This window comes from Melospiza georgiana, chromosome 18 (assembly GCF_028018845.1).
Source record: "Melospiza georgiana isolate bMelGeo1 chromosome 18, bMelGeo1.pri, whole genome shotgun sequence".
In the NCBI taxonomy this organism is placed as follows: Eukaryota; Metazoa; Chordata; class Aves; order Passeriformes; family Passerellidae; genus Melospiza; species Melospiza georgiana.
Genome location: NC_080447.1, coordinates 1,388,462 through 1,397,880, shown reverse-complemented (window position 1 = coordinate 1,397,880; position 9,419 = coordinate 1,388,462).

Below are 9,419 nucleotides of genomic sequence, written 5' to 3'. Positions count from 1 at the left end.
TGGATGTATAATTATAAAGATTCTGAAAGATAAAGAATTCAGTATTTTAACCAACGTGCCAGATTTTAAATGACAATTATAGCTTTCTGTGGTTCAAGAATCAACATGCTGTTTCTCTTCTGTTGGAGAAATATTCATCAGCACCACCATGGCATCCTGGCAGCAGTTATTGACAGTTCAGCCAGGAATAGACTGCCAGAATTACCTGTGACAAATGCTGCAGGAACCTGCCCAGCACTGAGCTCCAAAGCTGGAATCCTCTGATAGAAAAAACACCCAGCTGTCCCAGTGCCAAACACACCAAGGAAATTGGGGAAATTTAGGAAATTTAGGAAAAAAGCCTCCCCAGCTCCCAGGTGGTGTCTCCACACCTGGTTTGCTTCAGCAAAATGTTCCATCCAACATCATAATCACAGTGAAATTCCACTGAAAAACACAATAAAGGAAATGTTTTAATTAGGTTTCCTTTAGCGATGGAGAGAAACAAAACCCATATGTTTTAAAGGCTTTTAGGAATTAAAGTTTGGGTTGATTTCTGTGTGTCAGCTGGAAGTTTCCTATATTCCTTTTTCTTCACTTCAATAGAATTCTTGGTGAGGGGGACGTTTGGGAAATTTCTAATCCACATGGCTCCTTCTACTCTAGAGTGAAAAACAATGTGGAACTGTGCAAATTTCCTGCAGAGCCCAAATTCTGAGTTTCAGCTGATGTTAATCAGCCAAATTAATTATTGAGCCAAATTAATGAGCCAAAATTGAGCCTGATATAACCTGCTTGACTCCATGAAAGAAACCAGCAGAAAAAATGTCACTTTTCCATCCTAGATTTGGTTATTTTGCTTTTCTAGGCACCGTGTGTGCCCCAGTGTGGCAGGAATTCCTACAGGAGAATTCCCAGGATTTCCACTGCAGCCCCAGCCATGGAGGGGGAGCCTGCAGGTCACCCACCTGTGATTAAGTGATTCCAGCACCTGCTGAAAGCTTTGCTCAAAACAGGATAAATTTTTAATCCCTCCAAATTGCTTCTGCAGCTGCACAAGGTTTCTCTTTCTTCCCTAAAATATTGATAAGGTGGGAGCAGGATTCTGCAGGGAGATCAGTTTAAAAAATGAACTCTCCTCCTCCTGAGCATTTTTCTGGGAGTTGTTCATGGATTATTTTTCTTTGATTATCTTAAAATGTCTCCTGGCTTTCCATGGGGGTGACCTGCACCTTCTTGTGGCTTTTGACAAGCTGGGGATGAAAATTGAGGCAAAACATCTCATGGCCCAGATCTCAAAGTTAAAAAAGCTCTGCTCTCACCAAATTTGGTGTCAGAATTTCAAATTTCTCCTAAAGAGCAATTTTCCCCCTCTGCATTTTGCATTTTCTGCTAATTCCCTTCTTTTCCAGGGTTTTCATGGGCAGGGAACAGACATAACAAAGCATATCAGAGGATTTAATTGCTGTTTTCCAGTGTTTCAGGCAGGTTTAATCCAGGTCTTTATCCCAATCAGAACCTGTGAAGGTTTTTTAAATCCTCTCTTCATAATTATTATTTACAGTTAGTGCCACAGTACCCAGAGTGAAGCTTGAGCGTTTTCTTACAAAAAGCATTTTCAGAAACAAAAGGCTGGTTTTGATGAGTTTTAGGCTGGAATTTCTGGTACAATGCATGGAACAAAAGCTCACCTGATTTTCCCTTTCCTGGGGCTGTGAACATCACAGAAAACTGAAACCTGAGATAAAAATGAACCTGGACAGAAAAGCAGGGACTGGAGCTTTGCTGCCCACACTCACAGAGGATTTCTGCAGCTGAAATATTCCAAGGGATTTGGTTCATTCTGGGAATAAATTGCAGTTTCTGCGTGTCTGGGATGTCCAGAGGTGGCAGGAGCAGGGGGGGATCTGCAAGGTGAAACAGCCTGGAGACCTCTGAGCTCTGTTACATCTCAGAAACTTTTCTTTTGACCTTCTGTACAAGTGCTAAAAATGTTTAATGTCCTCTTGGAATCATCAGATCATCCTCAAAGCTTAATTCTTCCCAGATCCTTCATTTTCATCCATTCCAGTGGTTTTTATATTTCCACAGAACAGAACTGGGATTGCAATTGTGCTTCTAATTTATATTTATAGACCGAGCCAGCCAGCAACACTCAGTGTTGTTGAAACTGGTAGGAATTTCAGTTCTTGTTTAAGAAACACAGAGAAGCACCAAGCACAGATCCATCAGAGATTTTTCCATCAGAGCCAGATTTCCAATGGAAATTTCAGTTCCAAGCAACATTTTTGCAGAAAATGCTGTTTTCTTACTGAAGAACTGAGCCACCAAAATGAGGTATATGTTAATTCTGAAATACTGCAATTATGCCTTTGAGAACTGTGGTTTGTTTGCTTTTTTTCCTGCTCTCCCAGCCCAAATCTTTCCAGGACATTTGGCAAACACAATTTATTTCCCAGGTCTGGTCTGAGCAGGGATCCTGGGGGGAGGCACAGCCTGACCCTGAGCAAGCCCTGCAGGCACAGCATGGCCATGAAACACAGACATTTATCTATAAAAACACAATAAGAAATCTCAATAACAGCGAGAAAATACCTGATTTCAGCTTTTGGCTGGAAACTCCAAGCTTGGCAAGGAAGGGAAATTCCACCTCCCCCCTGCAGCCAGGTGAAAATCCCATTTACAGCCCCTCAAAATCCAGGAGAATTTCTCACTGCTGTCCCTACTCTGTTCCCAACTCACAACTCCTCCTATTTGAGTGCTGAGAAAACAATCTGAAAAATCAGGAAATGCCCCGAGGGGCTCATTGATTGCTGACAGGCAGCTGGAAAAGGGCAGAGCAATGGCAAAAAAAAAAAATAAAAAAGAAAGGAAATTTCAAGGAACGGGAAAAGGAAAAAGGAGAAAAGAAAAGGAAAAAAGAAAGGAAAAAGGAAAGGAAAAGGGGAAAGGAAAGGGAAAAAGGGAAGGGAAGGGAAGGGAAGGGAAGGGAAGGGAAGGGAAGGGAAGGGAAGGGAAGGGAAGGGAAGGGAAGGGAAGGGAAGGGAAGGGAAGGGAAGGGAAGGGAAGGGAAGGGAAGGGAAGGGAAGGGAAGGGAAGGGAAGGGAAGGGAAGGGAAGGGAAGGGAAGGGAAGGGAAGGGAAGGGAAGGGAAGGAAAGGAAAGGAAAGGAAAGGAAAGGAAAGGAAAGGAAAGGAAAGGAAAGGAAAGGAAAGGAAAGGAAAGGAAAGGAAAGGAAAGGAAAGGAAAGGAAAGGAAAGGAAAGGAAAGGAAAGGAAAGGAAAGGAAAGGGGAAAGGAAGGAGGATTATACAAGCAAGGCAGAGCCCATGGCAGCTCCATCCCTCAGCTGCAGCTGCTAGGTAACCAGAATTTGGAGTTTGTGTTTCCCTTCCCCATGGCTGCACAAGACCCTTTGGGGCAGGTTTGGAGCAGCCCTGGGGCTGTGCCCCTGAGCTCCTGGGGGAGCAGAACGCGGCCACAGCAGCACCGAGCTGCAGCACAGCACCCACAGCACTCATCCAGGGCTCGGAAACCACCTTGCAGAGATCATGGCAGCTTTCCCAAATGCTAAACTTCTCGTTAGAGCTGCACTGGCAACTCTATTTCAGACGGAAAATACAGAAAATAGGAGCAGGGGCCTCCCCCTCAGCTCAGCACTGGGGAGGATGGCAAGGGTGTGAGCAGCTGCCCCCTCCTGAAGGAACTCTCATTTTACCTGAGAGAGGTGGGGCTGTTTGCCAGCAGGCTGCAGGAGCTGCCTCTGATGCCACAGCAGGCCCTGGGGACACAAGTTTTATTCTTGTGGAGCACCTGATGCTTTGGCTCCTCCAGCGCTGGAGCCCAAATCTTTATTTAATGTACTCTGGGGGCCAAAGGAGAGCAATTTCTCCCAGCTCTGGGTCTCTGTGAGGCCAGGGCTGCTCAGCCCTTCCCTCAGCTGGGCCTGGGCCAAATGGGCTGGAACTGGAGGCAGGGAAAGAACATCCAGCCACAGTGAGCACTGCGTTAATTATTAAAGGCTAAAGGCCCCCTCGGTTATTAATATTACAGTGAGAGTTCCTCTCCCTCATCTGGGGCTCTGCAGAGCAGTTTGGGGCTGGCAGAGGCTGGGACAGGGTTTGTGCTGCTGGCAGAGCCACCAAAGGAGCTGTGTCAGACACAAACAAGGCGAAACCAAGGGAGGATGTGCTGCTCCTGATGGCAGAGCTGCCTGCAGGGCTCTTACAGGATGCACAGCCCTGCATCCCTGAGGGAGCACTGCCCCTCATGGCACCACCAAACAGCTCCTCAGGCACTTGGTTTGGCCAAGAATCACAGAATCACAGAAGTTCAAGGCTGGAAGAGACCTATAAGATCATCAAGTAAGAGCCATTCAGAGCAAATGCAAACCCAGATCACCCAGCCCATACAAAATTCAGCAATTCAGAAACGTATTTTTGTCTCACATTGAGCGTCAAATATGATGTTTTTCAGTTTAAAGTTGTTGGTATTATTATTTTTGAAAAATTTCAAAATGTTTTTATTCCATTTTATTTTTTGGGATTTTAAATCGCTAGGATAAAAAAAAAAAAAAAACCCCAACCCTATAAAATTAAGAATTATATTGGAATTGTGTAGCCATATAAATTAATAAAGCAATTGAGTACAATAAAGAAAAGCAAGCTATGCTGCAATTATAAAGTCAAACTGATTAATTTACATTTTTCTCCATTAAATATTCATGGAGAACAGACATGTGCCGTGAAACGTTTCCACTTCGGCAAAACCGTTTTCAATGGAAAACTTCCATCCAAACAGTTCTGGAGTGTTAAATGCCTTTTTTATTTTTTTATTTCCTTTTATTTTTCCCTTTTTTTTCCCCAAGTTTCCTTGCAGCAACAGTGCCATCCGCTGGCTGCAGCGCCGGCCGGGGCGCGGCTCCGGGGAGCGGTGTTTGGGATATTTCCAATGAAATTCCATGGGAAACCCAAAGCAGAATCCTGGAGCAGTCACCCACGGAGCTCAGGGATTACTGCAAGGAGCAGGTTCCCCTTTTCCTTCTCTTTTTGCTTTTCTCTTTCCTTTCTTTTTCTTTTTCCTTCCTTTTCCTTTTCCCTTCCCTTTTCCTTTTCCCCTTCCCTTTTCCCCTTCCCTTTTCCTTTCCTTTCCTTTTCCTTTCCTTTTCCTTTCCCTCTGTGTTTTGTGTCCTCTCTCTTCCTTTATTTCAGTATCAGTGACAATCTCCAGACACTAATCTTCATTTTTCTCTCCCCCCAGAGTTTCCCATCTGTGCCAGAGGAATTTCTGTGCCCCTCCTGCCCTGTTTGTGCCAGCAGACCCACAGGAGCAGCTCCTCCAAGTTCTCACCTTCTCTCTCCCACTCCTCCTTCACTATTAAAGTGACCCTGCACAATGGATTCACTGATCTCCCATCCCTCCTCAGGTCGCAGAGCACAAAAACTGCCTAAATAAGGATGAATAAATAAATATATAAATATATAATAATATAGAAATATATAATAATAAATAAATATATAATAATATATAATAACAATAATTTATAATGTAATTACAAAAGAAATAAAAATAAATAAAAATTAAAATTAAAATATAAAATATATAATATAAAATATATAATTATTTAATTTATAATAATATATGATACATAATAATATATGATATATAAATATAAATATATATAAATAATAAATAAACATCCCTTCCCTTTCCCTGCCTTTCCCCTGTGCTGTTCCTGCCCTAAATTCCCCCAGCCCACACCTGGAAAACACAACCTGCAAGCCTCATCCCTGCCAGCTCTCCCCAGGCTTTGGGAGCTGGCTGCCCAGCATTACCATTAATCCATAATTCATGATTAATAGCAGCACCTGAGAGCCAGGCTCTGTTATGAAAGGCAGAGCAAACATTTTGAGAGCCAATCCTTGCCCTGCAGGGCCTGGCAATCCAGCAGGCAAACACTGCAGGGCAGGCAAAGGAAACTGGGAGGGAAGGATGCTCTGAGCATTCCCAGCAGGTCAGGGCTCCAGCCTGGCCCAGGGCCTGCCTTTGTCTCCTCAGGTTTTGCTGGGATTTCTGCAATCAGCTTCAGGCAGGCAGCACTGAAGGGCTGTGTGTGAGCTGATGGGGCCACACACCTAATGGGGAGGGTTTGCCTCTGAAAAAATCCAATTTCAGCCCCTGGGCTTCAGCACACACTCCCACAACACTGAGGTTGGTTCTGCTGGTTCTGATGTCCCTGCAGAAACTTTGTGGTGTCTTCTTGGGGTCTCTGCTGCTCAGAGTGACCCTGAGGTAAGATAGAAAATCTCTTTTCCCCAGTCTGGCACTCACAGGAGTCAGAGCTCTTCATTTCTCAGTCTCAAGGTTGTTCATTGTTCCTTATCTATAAAATTCTTCCTCCTGTTCAGCAGGACAGTCCAGGCACTCTGCCTGCCCCCAGAGTGTACAAAAACTACCTGTACAATATTTACCATAACTTCCCAATACCCACCACCTCTGCACTCAGAGCCTGGAGAGCAGCTTCCTCCACCAAACCCAAACCATTCCAGATCCAAAGCAATCCATCACTGTGAGTGGATAAAGGTCAATCAAGCTGCAGAGTTCTCCATAACAGCTCCTGGCTGCTCCATCAGCCTGTTTGGACTCAAATCCTGCCTTTCCCCCCCTCACCCTGACAAATTGATGAGCTCTAATTCCTATAATTATTCCCTTTTGTGCTGTGCTATCACCCTCTTTGTCCCAGTGCTCCTTGGCCACCCCAAGCCAGGCAGCTCCAGGTGACACCGAGCTCACCAGGGCACACTGAGGCGGCCAAGCAGCTTCTCCCTCATTTTTAGCACCAGGGACAGGTAATTATCCCAATTATCTCCCTGCTGCAGCCTGCAGAACAACAAACCCGACCTGAAATGTGAGCAGCACCCGCAGCTGGGCCAGGATCCTCAAAGGGCTCTGCATCCTTTCAGCTGCTGCACTGAGGGACCAGCTCCTCATAAAGGAATGCCAGATACCGAGCTCCTTTGAAGGTTATTTCCAATTAGACATCACGAGCAACATGCAAAAAACCTGCCCCAAAATCTGCAGAAAAAAGCTGCTTTTCAGACAGAGCTGTAGCTGGAAAAATGTACCAACCACAGCCATGTCTGCAGGATCACAGAGTCTAAATCAGGAACGGGATTCAGTGTGTCAAAGACAGAGGGATTTTACAGGAAATAAATTAAACCAAATCAAATCATTATTTTTGAATAAGAAGAAAAAAAAAAAGGTTTTATATTAGGTGAGCCAGACAGAAAGAACTGCCTGTATAAATATAGAAAAAGCAGACATGGTGTAACTTTTAGGGATCCAAGAACCATTTGTCCCCACAAAGTTTAACAGGCACCTAGTAAAAGTTTCTAAATTTGATCCATACAAAATCTGTATTTAATTGGAAGCACTCTTATGCCAGCTCTGTCATAGGAAGCTCAACACAGATTTTCGAGCCATTACAGGGAGAATAAATGGTGATGCTTAGGTGCTGCCTTTGAATCTAGGCCCTTCAATTTGGTTTTATTTCCCTCTTTAAAATTAATGATATATTCCACGTCTGTGGAATAATGGGACCAGAAGTTAAGCACAGAATATAGCTATTTCCAACTATTTGCTTGCTCTAGAGATTCAAACCATCCATCTTCCCGTAATTGCTAGCATGGTAAACAGTTATTTAAAAACACTGGGTTGACTTGCAGTGCTGTCAGCTCTCCTGACTGTATTTATTTGGGGTATTTCAGGACCCTGGGTGTGTTTTAAACACGGGACAAGAGAAGGCCTGGGAGGTTTCCAGGCTGAAAAATGGACTCCTTGCCATTGTACCTGCCTGAGAAAGGCTCTGGCTCCAGCAAGGAGACCAGAAGTGGAAATAATGAAGTTGGAAAGCTGTAATGATCCCATCACTGCAGTGATCAGCCACAGGAGCTGGGGGTGCTCGCTCCCATTAGTGCAGAGAGGATAAACCTGCCCTAAAGCAGACCCAAAGCCTTTGTCCAGCAGCTCCCCAACACCAACCAGAGAGGGAAAACCTACGGAATGGTGGGGAAATCATACACTCCTGAAAAATATTGAGGAAAAAGGGAAAATGCTCTCTTGTTATGGTAACAAGAAAAATTAACTCCTCTCTGACAAATTATATGCTAGCGTTCAGCTTGGCACTAACCAAGGCTTTGAAAGCACATAATATAATTACTCTAACACAATGATTAGCCAGTAATTAGCACTGGCCTATCTTACATTAGAATCCTGGCTTTTTGTAATACGTTTTTATCTTCACCTACATTCATTTAGTACAAAAGCTGAGACACTCACATCACTGCAAATAATTAGGGCATGGATTTCAGCTTAGCACTTTGCAACAGAGCACCACAGCCCAATAACTGGAACAGAATTTAATGTATAACACAAGGGCTAATTCACATTATCTATCTGCTAATTATTCATTTGTTTCTTTAGCATTTAATTTAAAAGCTAACTGTTACATGCTGCCATCCACGGGCACACTTTATTCCGTGTTTGAGGTGGTGTTTGCCAGGGAACAATCAATAAATCTGCAGGACTGCTCGTTTTTGCTGATGGGGAGGGGTAGGCAGGATGTTCCAAGGTGGATCAGCAGGATTTTTGAGCTGCTGTATCCCTGTTCCTTTATTGCACCAGGGCAATCCCATCCTGAGCATCCCAAGGTGGATCAGCCCCAGCAGCATTACTGAATTGCTGTATCCCTGTTCCATTATTGCACCAGGACAATCCCATCCTGACCCTGGAGCTCTGCCATGGTCAGCAGGGCTGGGAAATGCTGCTGGTGCCAAGGGTGAGAGAGCACAGCCTCGGTTATTCCACAGTCTGAAAGGGTAAAACACAGTGAGGGCTCTGCCCCCTTGCCCAGCACCAAGATGTTATGTTTGCCCAATTACCCCATTAAAAAAAACCCCAAAGCATCAAAGCAATAAATCTCTTATAGCTGGCATTTTCCTGGGACCCAACCAGATTTTCCCTTCTTTCTGTTAATTTTTAGTAACTGTTATCTCTTTCTTTTTCCTGTCCTTGAACATCTGCAGGGAGGAGGGGGAGATGGAGCCACAGCACAGTGGGGTGTGAGAGCAGCACGGGGTGGCTGAGATAACCCCAGAGCCTTGCAGAGATCCCACCTGCAGCCCTTCCCTGGCACACACACCTTTTATGGAAAATCCTTTCCTTAGGATTTTTCCTCCTGAGAAGCTGAGAGGCCTCAGGAACAAAATGTAAACAATGGTTATCTGCTGCTGTGGGATGCAACAGGTGCATCTGGGATTGGGCTCATGGGGTTGTTTCTAATTAATGGCCAATCACAGTCAGCTGTACGGACTGTCTTGGTTAGTCACAAGCCTTTGTTATCATTCCTTCCTTCTCTATTCTTAGCCAGCCTTCTGATGAAATC